Genomic DNA, 14,911 nt, shown 5'->3' with positions numbered 1-14,911 from the left:
ACTCCCGTCTCACTTCCAATAGTGCTCAGGGAACCTTTCGGTACTGTGGATCAAACCTCAATCACCACAGGCAAAGCACAAACTCCAGACTTTTGAGCTGTCTCTCTGGCTCCCACAACAATCTGTGGAAGTAAAAGGGAACTCCAGGAACCCAAAAGATAGCTCTGAGCACCATTGGATGTAGCCCCAACTCAAAACTAACTAAAGAAAACAAATAAAACAATTCTTTATTTTATGGCAACCAGAAATAGTACACAGCAGGATGGGTGCTTGCTTTATAAACGACTGACCCAGATTCAATTCCGAGTACCAGACATGGTCCCATGAGCCATGACAGAAGTGATTGCTGAGTGCTGAGCCAGGAGTAAACCCTGAGTCCTGCAGGGCATGCCCAACCCCCACACCACCCCTCAAAAAACTCCACATAAACAGTATCAGATTATCACTCCATAAATGGTTACCTTATTTCACCAAATAACCACCATCTCTGCATAATTATTGTATATCATTTTTAACAGCAACAGGTTAAAAAAGCTTCACATATTGATCATATTCAACTTGTTTATAAAAAGAAAAGAAAAGAAAGAAGGAAAAGTAAAAAGGTACCAAATCTGCAATAACTATGCAGTGAAATTCAGTAAGCACTTACCCTGATTTGTTTGTTTGACATTGCTCAGGTGTGGCCTTCAACCCCACCTCTCCCTAAGTATAGGCATTAAAAGAAAAAAAATTATTGAATCACCATGAGATACACAGTCAAAAAGCTTTCATGATCGGGTTTTAGTTATACAATGTTCCAACACCCATTCTTCAAGCATTGTACATTTTCCACCACCAATGTCCCCAGTATCTCTTCTGCCATCAAAACCACCGTGCCTCTACCTCCATGGTAGGTGCTTTTCTTCCTTAGTCTCTCTCGACTTTTGGGCATTATGGTTTTCAGTACAGGTACTGAGAGGCCATCATGTTTGGTCCTTTATCCACTTTCAGGACACATCCCTCCAACCATCATTGACATAGTGGTCCCTTCTTTATCACAACTGTCCAATCCCCCAGCACTTAAGACATGCTTCCAACCATAGACCAATCCTCCTAACCTTTCTTTCTACTGCTGTTGGTGTTGTTTTCATACTATGTTATTTTATATACCCCACATGAGTACAGTCATTCTATATCTATCCCTCTCCTTCTGACTCATTTCATTAAGCATGAAACTCTTTATGTCCATTGATTTATAAGCGAATTTCATAACTTAATTTTTTCTAACAGCTGCATAGTATTCAACAGAATGCATCAAATATATCAGAGTCCCTTTAACCAGTCATTTGTTCTCATGCACACGGGTTTTTTCCAGATTCTAGCCATTGTGAATAGTGCTGCAATAAACATATAAATGCATATGTTGTTTCTGTTGTGTATATTTTTGCACCCCCAGGACATATTCCCAGAAGTGGTATTTTTGGGCTATATGAAAGGTCAATTTCTAGTTTTTTGAGGAATGTCCCTATTGTTTTCCAAAAAGGCTAGACCAGTCAGCACCGACATTCCCACCAACAACAAATGCGAGTGCCTTTCTCCCTGCATCCATGCCAGCACTGGTTGTTCTTGTTCCTTTTGATGTGTGTCAGTTATTTGCTCAGGAAAACCTTGAAATGCTGTTGGGTCAAGTGGTTCTGGGAACCACTTAGGTCATTTCGACAATGCTTAGGATTGTATTAGGCATTGCAAAAGAGGCCAAGCAGTGCCATGAGTTAAACATGTGAATACATGCTCCAGTATTTTGACATACTTCTTTGGCCCCTATTAGTGTCCTTTAAAGATGACTGGAACGTGCTTTGCCTGCAGGAATCCCAGAAACTATTCCTCTATTCCTTTTGCTTTATGATTTTCCCACCCCCACCCCATGACCAAGCAGTGAGTAGTCACAAGCACCAATAGGTGAGGTCTCCAACCAACAAATAGTTAAGACAGCTAGAGGGCTGGGGAGATAGATCAAAGGGTTATAGCAGTGTTTCTCTTTTTTTCAAACCGTGGTCCCCTTTCACATATCTTCCTTTCTTTGTATCCCTTCTAGTATTGTGCAGTGCCCCTCATATTTATGATTTTTACCTGACCCCCCACTAGAATAATTTGGGGGACCACAAGGACCCAAATGGCCTCCATTTGAGAAAGAGCACATGCCCGTCATGCATAGGGTGCCTATCACTCCTGGGTATAGCCCAGGTGGAACCCACCATCATGTAGGAAGCAACTCCCTCCTAAAAACTACTAAGAGAGTTCAAGCATCAACAAGAAAAGTGAATTTCATCTGGGTCTCAAAGGTTAAACAGAATTGAAATAGAAGAGTCCTTTCTGTAGAACCTTAGGCTGAGAATCACAAGGGTTGCTGATTTGACTCATCTATGGAAAAGAGCAAATAGTTAAGCCATGGTGGGTACGAATTAGGTGGATTCCTGAGAAGAAAAAAGCTACTATGAAAATCAAAGTCTAATCCTAATTCTAATTAAAGAAATAGTTTCATTGCCTAAATTCAAGTTGTCTTTTAAGAAATGCTTTCAAGTATAAAATAACATAATATGAGACTGACAACCAAGACAATAGACACAAGGGCCAGGAATATTAATTCATGATTGGATGAGCTAGGGGAGAGGTAACTGGAATAGAGAAGGGATAACTAAGTCAATAGTGGTTGGAGGGCTCATTTGGGATGGGAGATGTGTGCTGATAAAAAACAAACGTGATAGCTTTTCAGTATTTGTATTGCAAACCATAATGCTCAAAAATAGAAAGAGAGTATGAGGGAAATTATCTGCCATAGAGGCAGGAGGAAGTTTGGGATTGGGAGTAATACTGGGGACATTGGTGATGGAAAATGTGCTCTGTGGAGAGACGGGTGTTCAATCATTGTATGACTGAAACACAAACATGAAAGCTTTGTAACTGTATCTCACGGTGATTCAATAAAAGAAAATTTTTTTAATCACTGTATCACTGTATCATTGTCATTCTGTTGTTCATCGATGAGTGGGCTCCGGTAACATCTCCATTCGTCCCTGTCATGTGCTAGTGTAGCCCGATGGCATATCGGGGGCTCTTTCAGCGTCAGGGGAATGAGGACCATCATTGTTACTGTTTTGGCATATCGAGTATGCAACGGGTAGCTTGTCAGGCTCTGCCATATGGTAGGGATACTCTCAGTAGCTTGCCAGGTTCTCCAAGACAAGAAAAGGTCGCTCAGCTGCTTGGTTTGATAGTCTCTGGATCTTGGCCATTGGTGGGATTACATGGCAGTTGGTGGGTGTAACTGTCTAGCTACTGGAAGATGGGGGATCTGGGTGGAGGAGGCCCAGTCCTGATCCGAGCAGACTTGGAAATATCAGCCCAGGTCCCACACACCTGGATTCCTCTGCCAGTTCCCTCATGCATGAGGCTCATCCGAGCATGTGTAGAGTGATCTTATCATGGCTGTAACTGGGTTCCAAAGATCTTCAGCTGCCGGGGCTCTGCTCGGGGTGAGGAGGGAAATTCAACCATCCTCCCTCCAAGGGGCCCTGGAGAGCACAGCTAGGCATAAGGGAAAGAAACTCTACTGTTATTAGAGTTGTTAATAATGCTTGTTATTATTTTTTAAATCACTTAATCACTTAACTTCCCGTTAGTCGTCGATTTGCTCGAGCGGGCGCCAGTAACGTCTCCATTTGTCCCTGTCGCGTGCTAGTGTAGCCCAATGGCATCTGTTCGCTCCGGGAACATGAAGGGCCTCAAACCGATCGTTCATGATCTTCAGGAAGAAGTCTGACCATCTGGTAGGTGGGCGGCCACGCGGTCTCTTGACATCCCATGGAATCCAATCAGTAACAGCTCTAGTCCAACGGTCGTCTTTAAATCTCATTACGTGACCAGCCCATCTGATTTTCGACACCTTGGCAAATGAGACAGCGTCCCTGATCCTTGATCGTCGACGGATGTCAGAACTCCGGATTCTTTCTCTCATTTGAGTGAAACGTGATATTCCAAGCATAGCTCTTTCTATTCTTCTTTGGGAGACCTGAATGGCGTTCTCATCTTGTTTGCGTAGGGCCCAGGTCTCTGAGGCATATGTTAATGCAGGAAGAACAGTGGAATCAAAGAGATGTGCCCAGAGCCGGAGGTTCTTCGTCCTCTTAGCTATTTCTTCGACGTTCTTGAAGGCGTTCCAAGCCGCTCTCTTCCTCCTGCGCAGCTCGGGTGCCAGGTCATTTGTCATGTTGACCTCTCGACCTAGGTACACATAGCTGTTGCATTCGGAGATGGTCGTTCCATTGAGAGTGAATGGGGCATCAGGAACGAGGCTGTTTCTCATAAACATTGTCTTCATAAGATTCAGCTGTAGTCCTACCTTTCCACACTCACGGTCAAAGTCGGCCAGCATTTGTGCTGCTTGGCTGATGTTTGGTGTTATTAAAACAATGTCATCAGCAAAGCGGAGGTGGTGTAATTGCCGACCATCTATCTTCACTCCCATCCCTTCCCATTCCAGTCGTCGCATGATGTTCTCGAGGGTGGCACTGAAGAGTTTCGGTGAAATGGTATCACTCTGCCGCAACCCTCTCTTGACATCAACGATCACTTCTTTGTAGAATGGTGAGATCCTGGTAGTGAATCCGCAATAGAGCTCACGGAGGATCCTGATGTATTGGGCTTGAATGCCCTGATTGGCTAGGGCTTCAATGACCGCTTCCGTCTCAACAGAATCAAAGGCTTTTTTTAAATCAATGAACGTTAAGCAGAGCTGCATCTTGAACTCCCGAGAAACCTCAATGAGCTTGGTTATTGTGTGGATATGGTCGATGGTGCTGAATCCTTTGCGGAACCCTGCTTGCTCGCATGGTTGTCCTTCATCTACTGTTCTGCCAATCCTATTCAGGATGACTCGAGTGAACAACTTGTAGATGACAGACAATAGGCAGATCGGGCGATAGTTGCCAATGTCATGGATGTCTCCCTTCTTGAACAGTAGTACGGTCCTGCTGTTTTTCCATTGGGACGGAACCTTGCATTCAGACAGGTAGCGTGTGAAGAGCCGAGCCAGTGTATTGATGAGTACTGACCGCAGGTTCTTCAGGTGTTCAGGTCTGACCTTGTCTGGGCCGGGTGCTGTTTGTTTCTTTACCGACGAAATGGCGTGTCGGATTTCGGAGGGGAGAACGTTGGGAACAACATACCCATCCTGTGGAATTTGGTATGTTGGCAAGTGGACATGGCTATCGAAGAGATTTGAGTAGAAGTCATGGATAATCTTCTCCATTGCCATTCTGGAGGATGTGATGGATCCATCAGGACGTCGGAGGGCAGTCATCTTGGTCTTATAGTTGGCGAAGGACAGGCGGGCCTTACGAATACTTTTCCTGGCTTCTGCCGCATCTACCAGTACTTCTGCTCTTCTCTCTTTGAGGTCTTCCTTGATCGCATCTCTGCACTGCTTTGCAAGCTCGGACGTTAACTTGTGGTTGCCTGAGGCATGCGCCAAACCACGCTGGCGAATTAGCTCAAGAGTTTTCGAAGATAGGCGACTTTTTGTGGCTATCTCTCTCTTGGCGTTCCTCGCACATTCATGGAGGTGCTGAACCAGTCGATCGTATTCCTCATCAATGTTGTCAACAATGGCATCTTCCCATGTTGCCGCAATAGTACCAAAGAATTCCCAGTTGGTGGTCATTCTGGGAGTTCTCTTTTTGAACTTTGCAGCCCTTTCTCCCCGCTCTGTGAAGTAGAATTTTGCACGAAGGAGACGGTGGTCCGATCCCGTTCGAAATTTTGGGACAACAGCGACATCAGTCAGGCAAAACCGTCGATTGAATATGATGTGGTCTATTTCGTTGTGGAATCGTCCACTGGGAGACTCCCATGTCCATCGTTTAGATTCTGCCTTCTGGAACTGTGAGTTACCATGAATGGTCTTGGTTGACATGATGAACTCTGACAGTCTCTCACCCTGTTCGTTCCATTCTAGGCCATGGGTCCCGATGTGAAGTTCTTCAGCTGATCTTCTCGGTCCTATCTTGGCATTAAAATCACCCACAATGATCTTGTAGAAGGTGTGGTCTTCTTTATAGAACTTCTCTAGCTCCATGTAGAACTTCTCGATTTCTCTTTCATCATAATGAGATGTTGGTGCGTAGACAACGAAGATAGAAACTGCAGGCAGTGAGCCACATCTATTCAAATGTAAACGTCCGATTCGGGTTGTTAGGCATTCGAATGAATCAATGATCTTGGCCAAGTTTGTGTTGACGAGGACACCGATGCCTCCAACACCTCTTTTATCGCATGTTCCGAGGAACAATTCTTCTCCAGTGTCAAAAACGGCGTGGTGAGATTCGTGCCTTCTTGTCTCGGTCAGACCAATGATGTCATACTTGATCATTCGCGCTTGTACCATCAGGTCCTCGATGGATGCATCTGATGCTAGCGTACGTGCATTGAAAGTACAGACGACACGACTTCCATTTTTTAAATAAATAAATAAAATTTTAAAAAAAGTAAGAAATGCCTCCAAGAACTGGAAAGATAGTGCATGGGGTAACGTGCTTGCCTGGCATCCAGCCAGTCTGAGTTCCATCCCCAAACCATTATATGGTTTCCCCAACCACCATGAGGAGTGATCTCAAGGTGCAGAGCCTGGAGTAAGCCTTGAGTATGCCATCACTAAAACAAACAAACCAAAAGAGAAAAAACACCCAGAAATAATTTTTAAAAAACAAAATATTAAAATATTTTTCCAATACTCTTATAGTTTAACCCATGTCAGGATTATTGTTTCCCTATGATTTAACTTAAAATGTTGACTTTTTTGGGGGGGGTTCTTTGGGTCACAACCAGAAATACTCAGGGGTTACTCCTGGATCTGTACTCAGAAACCACTTCTGGCTGTGCTCAGGGAACCATATACCATATGGGATGATGGGGATTGAACCTGAGTTGGCTGTGTGCAAGGCAAATGCCCTACCTATGGTTCTACTGCTCTGGCCCCTAACTTAAAATTTTGAATCCAATTCAACACCTTGCCTGTAGCAACTTCCCTCTGCTCCTGCGCAGTACCTGAAAAGTGATTTAGGAAGAATGCCAGCAAGGCGCTCCCTTTCTTAGCCTGCTCACTCTACTCAAGACTGTCTGTGACTTCTCCATTCTGTAGCTGGAGGCCTTAAAGATTAAAGCCCACATTTGCATTTCGGCACCAATGAATGTGCCCCAACTGGAAGGGGATTAACTGTGAGAAATTAGGTTGGCAATTAGAACTCAGATCTAGTTTGGCAAATCTCACAGTGAAATAGATGAGGGGATTGTTTTCTATAAACCTAAAAAAAAGTTTCGTTCTAACCTCTAACCAAAAAACCAAGGTTATAGCTGCTGCTGTCCAAGAGAGCTCAGATGGGGAAATCATGCTAATATATCCTGGAGGTGCTAAATTCTAGGCTGGAAAGTCATGAAATTTCAAAGCTCACTGACTCTAATGTGGGCTCTGCTGAATGACAGAGAACAGCAGGCTTTATGGGACGCTCTTAACACTACTAAGTGCCGTACATTGAGTTAAACATTAAATTTTTCCAAAGACAAATTGAAAAAATTTTGAGTACCTAGTCCTAGCCACATTCACATTTCTGTTAATGCCTTACCTGAGGAATGTCATGACTTTGTAAGTCTAATTTCTTGCCATGGCTTTGAATTTAATTTTAGTTCTGATGCTGGTGGTGTATCTGAGTAGTCTGTGTTAGTACTTGTTAAATGATAATCAAATATTTTAAATATACAGAAATGTGCAACTGCACCGAGACCTGTGAAGTCCCCATACAAATGGAACAATTGTTTACATTTTTCCATCCTTAATACAGATTTTGGGGGGCTGGAAGAGTCACTGGACCAGCCCCCAGGGGTTACTTGTGGCTTACTGCAGGCTAAGGGGTCACTCCTGCCAGCATCACCTGCTATACTAGCTTTCTAGTCCCTTTAATAGGGATTTTTTTTAAAAAACATTGCATTAAAGTCTTCACCTTCCTGACCTTTAAATTCCTTTTCTTTCTTTCAGAGGTAACCCTGCCTTGCATTGACAAAGTAATTTTCCTGAAGCACATTAAAATACTTAAAGTCAGAAGAAGAGGGACAGAAAGAGATGATCTTTCTTACGTGTGGGAAGAAAGAAGCATAGAGTATAACAAATGTCCAAAGGAAATAGAGCCTGAGAACTGGTCTACAGAACTGAGCTTACCATGTTCGAGATCTGTGGGCAGGATGGAAACACTCCTGGTGATGCTTAGGGACCATGTATAGTGCTAGGAATTGAACTAGGGACAGCTGTGTGCGAAGCAAGCATTTATCTCTGTATTATTTCTCTGACCACTCAAAAAAATTATTTTTATAAACAGGGTCCTCACCTAGCAGTTTTGGCGGAGCTATTGGTGCAAGGCATGTGCTTACCACTGGGCTATCTTTTTGACCCTCTAATTTTTTCTTCTCCCGATTCCATATACTTAGACAATGCCCTCTCACCAAAACTGGGTGACCTGCCTTACCCTTGGACTTCATGCTATGCAGTATCACTATGTCTATGGAGACAATGAGGCAGGCATGATGCTGGGCCAAGTTTCACATGCTTGTACTTCTATACTTATCATAAAAATGAGACCAGGCAAATTTTCTGAAGGGTGGGAAACTTCTGCAACAAAGCCTAGTCACTCCAGCTACCCCAGATAAGGTCAGCATACATCACCCTCCAGTCAGCTGACTACCCATAAGAGAGCAAGACCAGCCAAGGACAACAGGGCCAGCCCGCCAGCTCCAGCTGCCCCTTGATGCTTGTGCTTATTATTGCATGCTTGTTGGGCCTACGAAAGAACTGCAGCAATAGGTAACTGATACACCAAGCACTGAGAATTTTTCTAATCAAAATAAAAATATTTGTTTTCATTTATAGATATTCTAATGCATGCCTTTCCAAATCAGTTGATCTTGTAAAAATATGACTTATCCTATGTATTACTATTCCCACTTTGTATATTTAATGATTTTAAGCATAGTTATTTTATAACATGTTTCAGATTGTTCAATTATCTCAATTCCTTGAGACACAATGATCCCTGTTGTATCTACTAATTTGTCTCATTAAGGAAGGACTGCTTCCTTACTTTATCTATGAGTTTTTTGGTTCATATTTTTTTCTTCATGCCTGTCTTTGTTTATAACAGTCTCCATGAATGGTGACTTAATTTTTGTTTCTGCTGAGAAATCCAAAGTTATCCACCACCCCCAGGGGCCCTTTACGTTAATTTTTATTCTAAAGATTATGGTACCTTGTTGCTAGCATAAATTATTTGTTTTTTTTATCATAACACAATACTGTGTGTTATTGCATGCTTTTCAGGCCTACAAAATAACTGCAGCAATAGATAACTGATAAACCATCCACTGAGAATTTTCTAGTCAAAATGAAAATATTTGTTTTCATTATATCTAATACCACCAAGTATGGCCCAAGCCACAACCCCCACCCCTAACCCCACCAAATGTAGTGTACCATGCCTGTGTCCCGTTATAAATGTTGATTCTTCAGTGTTTTCTTTCTAAAATGAGATTGAGATAAAAGAACCAAATATTTTCAGAAAATAAAAAATAGACACATTCTTACAAAGCAAATCAAATTATATATCAGAATTTGTAAAATGCTGATATTGGAAAAATATGACTAGAAGTTTAAAAACTGTTTATGTCCATTTCTTGCTACTTTACATATTCAGGAGACAATTTTCAGTGCTTACTGAAAAATTAAGGCTATTCTATCTTAAAATCACTGTCACTGTCACTGTCCTCCCGTTGTTCATCGATTTGCTCAAGTGGGCACCAGTAACGTCTCCATTGTGACAATTGTTACTGTGTTTGGCATATGGAATATGTCACAGGTAGCTTGCCAGGCTTTGCCATGCGGGTGAGATACTCTCAGTAGCTTGCGGGGCTCTCCAAGAGGGGCGGAGTAATTGAACTCGGGTCGGCCATATTGGCCACTTGCAAGACAACTACCTTACCTACTCTGCTATCACTGGCCCATCTTAAAATATTTTTTTTATTTTAGGGTCACACTCAGTGGTGCTTGGAGGCTACTCTTCCCTGTACTCAAAGATCACTCCTGCTGGTTCTCAGAGGACCATCTAGTGCTGGGAATTAAACCCAGGTGTCCTGTATGCAAAACATATGCTCAGCCCATTGAGCTACCTTTCAGGCCCTACTTGAAAGAACAACTTATATCCTGAACAAGTTTTGGTCTTTGTATGGAATGGATTTTCTCTGATTTGGTGGCTTAGTTTGAAGATCCCTCTCTAATGTTTGAAGTGTTGTCCTTGTTTATCAAGCAACATGGTGCACTGAACCAAGTGGACTGACCCTAAAGTAAGTCAAAAGAGAGTCGTTTAAAAGTTAACAAGGGTGACATTGATTGCAAGGACTAATCCTTCATTTCAGCAACTAAGTGTGTCAGCTGGTCCAGAGAGGAAAAAACCTTCGAATAGAACATCGTGCTAAAGCTCTGTGGGGGGAGGGGGCAGTGTTCCAGAGCACAGACATGATTTTGGGTTGCAAGAGGTGGAAACTGGACCAAAACACCTTCATCAAAGCAGAATACTATAAATTCTATAGTATCACTGAAAGATGATTAAGCTTTCTGATGACTCATCTTGAAATGCAAATTAAGTTTGTCTCTCTCAGCAAATGTGGTAGAAACACAATCGGGATAAGAAGATGATTCAAAGCGTGGAGTGAATACATTGAATTTAGGAGCCCACATACAATCACCAGCATTTCATGGTTCCCCGAGCACTGCCAAAAGTAACCCATAAGCACTGAGCTGGAGGGACCCCCGAGCACATGTCAGTAGTAAACTCTAGGCACCATCTGCTGTGGCCTCCCCAAACTCAAACCAAATCAAAACTCTAAACTAAATAAAATAAAATAAAAAACAATTCTTGGAAAGAAAGAGGATAGAAACTGCAACTCATACATACTTGACTGCACAACAGTCAGAAATCCCTTGCAGTAGCAGAGACCTCAGACATTAGAGCTGCCAGGCACAAGCAGCAGTTGCCAGGATTGTGCTCTCCATATGAGGCAACACTAGGGATGGGATTCATGACCTTATGCTTAGCCACTGAGCCATCTCCCAAATCCCCTTGTTTTCATTATTGTTGTTGTTGTTCTTGTTGTTGTTGTTGTTGATTATGCATGGCACACACTTGACTGAAATGCTGGCATACTTGGTTGTAGTACTCACTGGTAGTTAAATATGTTAGCTGTAGTGCTTGCACATATGTGGTTGTGGTACTCTGGAAACCAGACTTTGTTATGTTTCTGGGGAATCTCAAACAAGTAGTGCTACCAGGATCACATTTGGGATATATTGGCAGCTCCAAGAACCACACTCAGAACTTGATTATACTTGTAAGTTGAAAATATTAGAGAGAGAGTATGGGGAATATTGTCTGCCATGGAGGCAGGTGGGAAAGAGGGGGGGTATACCAGGGATATTGGTGGTGGGGAATGTGCACTGGTGGAGGCATGGGTGTTTGATCATTGTGTGATTGTAACCCAAACATGAAAGCTTGTTCATTGTTCATCGATTTGCTTGAGCGGGCACCAGTAACGTCTCCATTCATCTCTGTCATGTGCTAGGTAGTCCGATGGCATATTGGAGCTCTTTCAAGGTCAGGAGAATGAGGACCATCATTGTTACTGTTTTTGGCATATTGAGTATGCCACAGGTAGCTTGCCAGACTCTGCTGTGTGAATGGGATACTCTTGGTAGTTTGCTGGGCTCTCCGAGAGGGATAGAAGCTTTGGGGGCAGCCTCTAATCACCTTTACAGGTGTTCCCACTTAGGCATATATGCAGGCAAGATACTCTCGGTAGCCTGTCAGGTTGTCTGAGAGTGAGAAGTAGACTATAAGAGGTCATGCGGCCACAAATGTGGCTGTGCGCTTCCAGGAGCTTGGTTTTAATAGTCTCTGGATCTTGGCCGTTGATTGGGTTACACAGCAGTTGGTGAGCGTAACTGTCTAGCTACTGGAAGATGGGGGGTCTGGGTGGAAGAGGCCCAGTCCCGATCCGAGCAGGCTTGGAGATCTCAGCCCCGGCTCCTGCACACCTGGGTTCCTCTGATGGTTCCTTTATGTGTGAGGCTTATCCTAGCATGTGGAGAGTGGTCTCAGCATGACTGTGGCTGGGTCCCAGAGGTTTTCAGCTGCTGGGGCTCTGCTCAGGGTGGAGAGGGAAATTCATCCCGCCCTCCTTCATGGGGCCCTGGTGAGGACAGCCAAGCACAGGGGCAGGAGACTTTGCGTTGTTCTCCTCCGGGAGCTTGGTTTTATAGTCTCTGGACTATAAAATTTTATTTAAAAAAAATTTTTTTAAGTGATGCATGTGATGTTGGAATTACGTGTGTGAGAAACTGTTATAAATAGTACCGTAAAACACAAAATCTCATTCAATAGAAAAAGAATACCATTAAGGGTCAAGAGTATAGTATAGCAGGGAATATGCTTGCCTTGCATACAGTTAACCCAGATTTATTCCCAGGACCCTATATAGTCTTCTGAGCCCCTACCAGGAGTGATCCCTGAGTGCAAAGTCAGGAGTAAGTCCTGAGCAATGCCAGGTGTTTCCCCCAAATAAGAATGCCTTTAAACGAATATCAGCACAATATAATGAATGTTATTATTATAATAAAAATAATATAATAATGTTATTCATTATACACATGAATGCTATAACATGTGCTTTTATTTCAAATAATTCACCAGTATTGGATATCTTGCCTACTTTTCACCAGAATCTAACCGTCTCCCCTTGTTGGGATAAGTGAGTTCTTCCACCCTGTTTCTAATTCTCAACTTTATTTTATTCTCTTCTTCATTTCCATTCTACAAAGAACATAGTCTGGTGAACAAAATGGAGAAGTTAGGATTTTGGACAAGGCTTCACAGTTCTATTTCAAAGTATAAAAAAATTAGCAAGATTTGGAAAATTTTTTGTTTGAGTAAATTTAGCTAGGATAGAGAACTGTGACTTTAATGAGCTTGAAGAGAGCAGTGCATCAAGATTTATATAAATAGACCAACAATATACCAAATGATGTATTGTCCTTGAGTATAATCAGTTTGTGGAATAAATGGAAAGTCATTGTGCTCAGAGAAAAGCTATACTCCGGGCTCTGGAGACAGAAGGATGCAGTAAGCACAATTCTATCACGTATATGGATGCAGTTTTATTTCAAAATGATAAACTAACAAATTACACCTACAAAGGCAATATTGTATACTGAAAAGACCATCCTCTTTAAGCCAGATGGACATGGATCCAAGTATTGAGCAAGTTCATAATCTTTACAAACTTCACTTTGTTTCCTGTAAAATGGTAATTACCACATAGTAGTATTGCTAAGATAAAATGAGAACAAAATACTGAATATCTGACTTGTAGCACATAATAAGAGATAGGCCATTATTATCACAACACCATTTATTATCTTATCTTAATAAATGCCCTTAAAAATTTATGGAGTATATGAAATTATCTGTGTTCATTGAATCCAAATTTTTCAAACAAAAAATCACAAAAGGTAGATTCCAAGAGAATGCAGGGCTGTGGCTACACACACTTATGTGACTGTGTTGTACCAATGCAGACGGTCTTCAAACACAGTAGGTGATTACACTGAGTGGTCTGGATGTCTCTTTTCAAATAGTATATGACAGACAGAAAAGTGATTCTCATGACACATTTCTCTCAGAACAGTTAGCTTTTCATTTATCCATACTGATTATGTGAAGGAACAATGAATCCAACAACACGTAGCTCACCCATCTCAATGACTCTGACCCATTCTAATTCACTTAGTATTAGTCTGCTAGACATGCATTCATCACTGAAAAGTAGAAACAGTGGCAGGTAGAGAAGAAAATATTATAAAAAACCTTTTCTTCAACTCCTTGTATAAACAAATGTGCTTGAATTCTTTGGAAACATACATATATATACACATATACATATATATATACAAAGTAAATAGAATCAGAACCAGAATTTTGAAGAAAATATACCTGTATACCCTATCTTAATTGTAGTATTATTTATAATAGTCAAGATATGAAAGCATTCTAAATGTTCCATAACAAATGAATAAGAAAATATTGCACACACAATAGAATATTATTCATCATTTCTTAACAAAGAAAAAATTCCTGCCATTTGTAACAAAAGGGATGAGCCTGGAGACATTATGCTAAATAAAAAAGTCAAGCATCATAAAGACAAATACTATAAAATTTGAATTACATCTGAAATCTCAAATATTAATCTTATAAAAGTAGAGTAATATGATAGTTGTGAAGGGATAGAGAAAGAGAGAAGTTGGGGGAACTTGTCAAGGTTCAAAGTTTCAGGTGTGCAGGATGAATAAATTCAAATGGAGAATAACATAACTACAGTTAACAATATTGTATAATTAAAGTTTGCCAAGATAGTTGATATTGTATTCTCACCAGAAAGAGAGACAGAGAGAGTAGTGATTGTTAGGTGGTGAGTATATTATTTTGTTAAGGTAATTATTTAAAATTGCATGTGGTACTAACATATAAAATTGTACATACTGGATTATATATTATAAATTATAATTAAATTAAACTTGTGCAAAAAATGTACCTGTACAAAAAAAATCCTTTTTTAAAAAAATCATGTGTAGGTTCTCTAATTTTTATCTCAGTATAAAAATCATAAATCTGTGTCAGAATAAATAAAACCAGAGATTTTTACACTTTTAGAAAAATAAGTAGAGAAATAAAGGGGTAGGAGATAGCTCAATGAGTGAAGCACATGTCTGACCTGAATGGGGTCC

This window comes from Sorex fumeus, unplaced genomic scaffold, assembly GCF_029834395.1.
Source record: "Sorex fumeus unplaced genomic scaffold, SorFum_2.1 ptg000009l, whole genome shotgun sequence".
Taxonomy (NCBI): Eukaryota; Metazoa; Chordata; class Mammalia; order Eulipotyphla; family Soricidae; genus Sorex; species Sorex fumeus.
Note: the sequence above shows the minus strand (reverse complement) of the source record.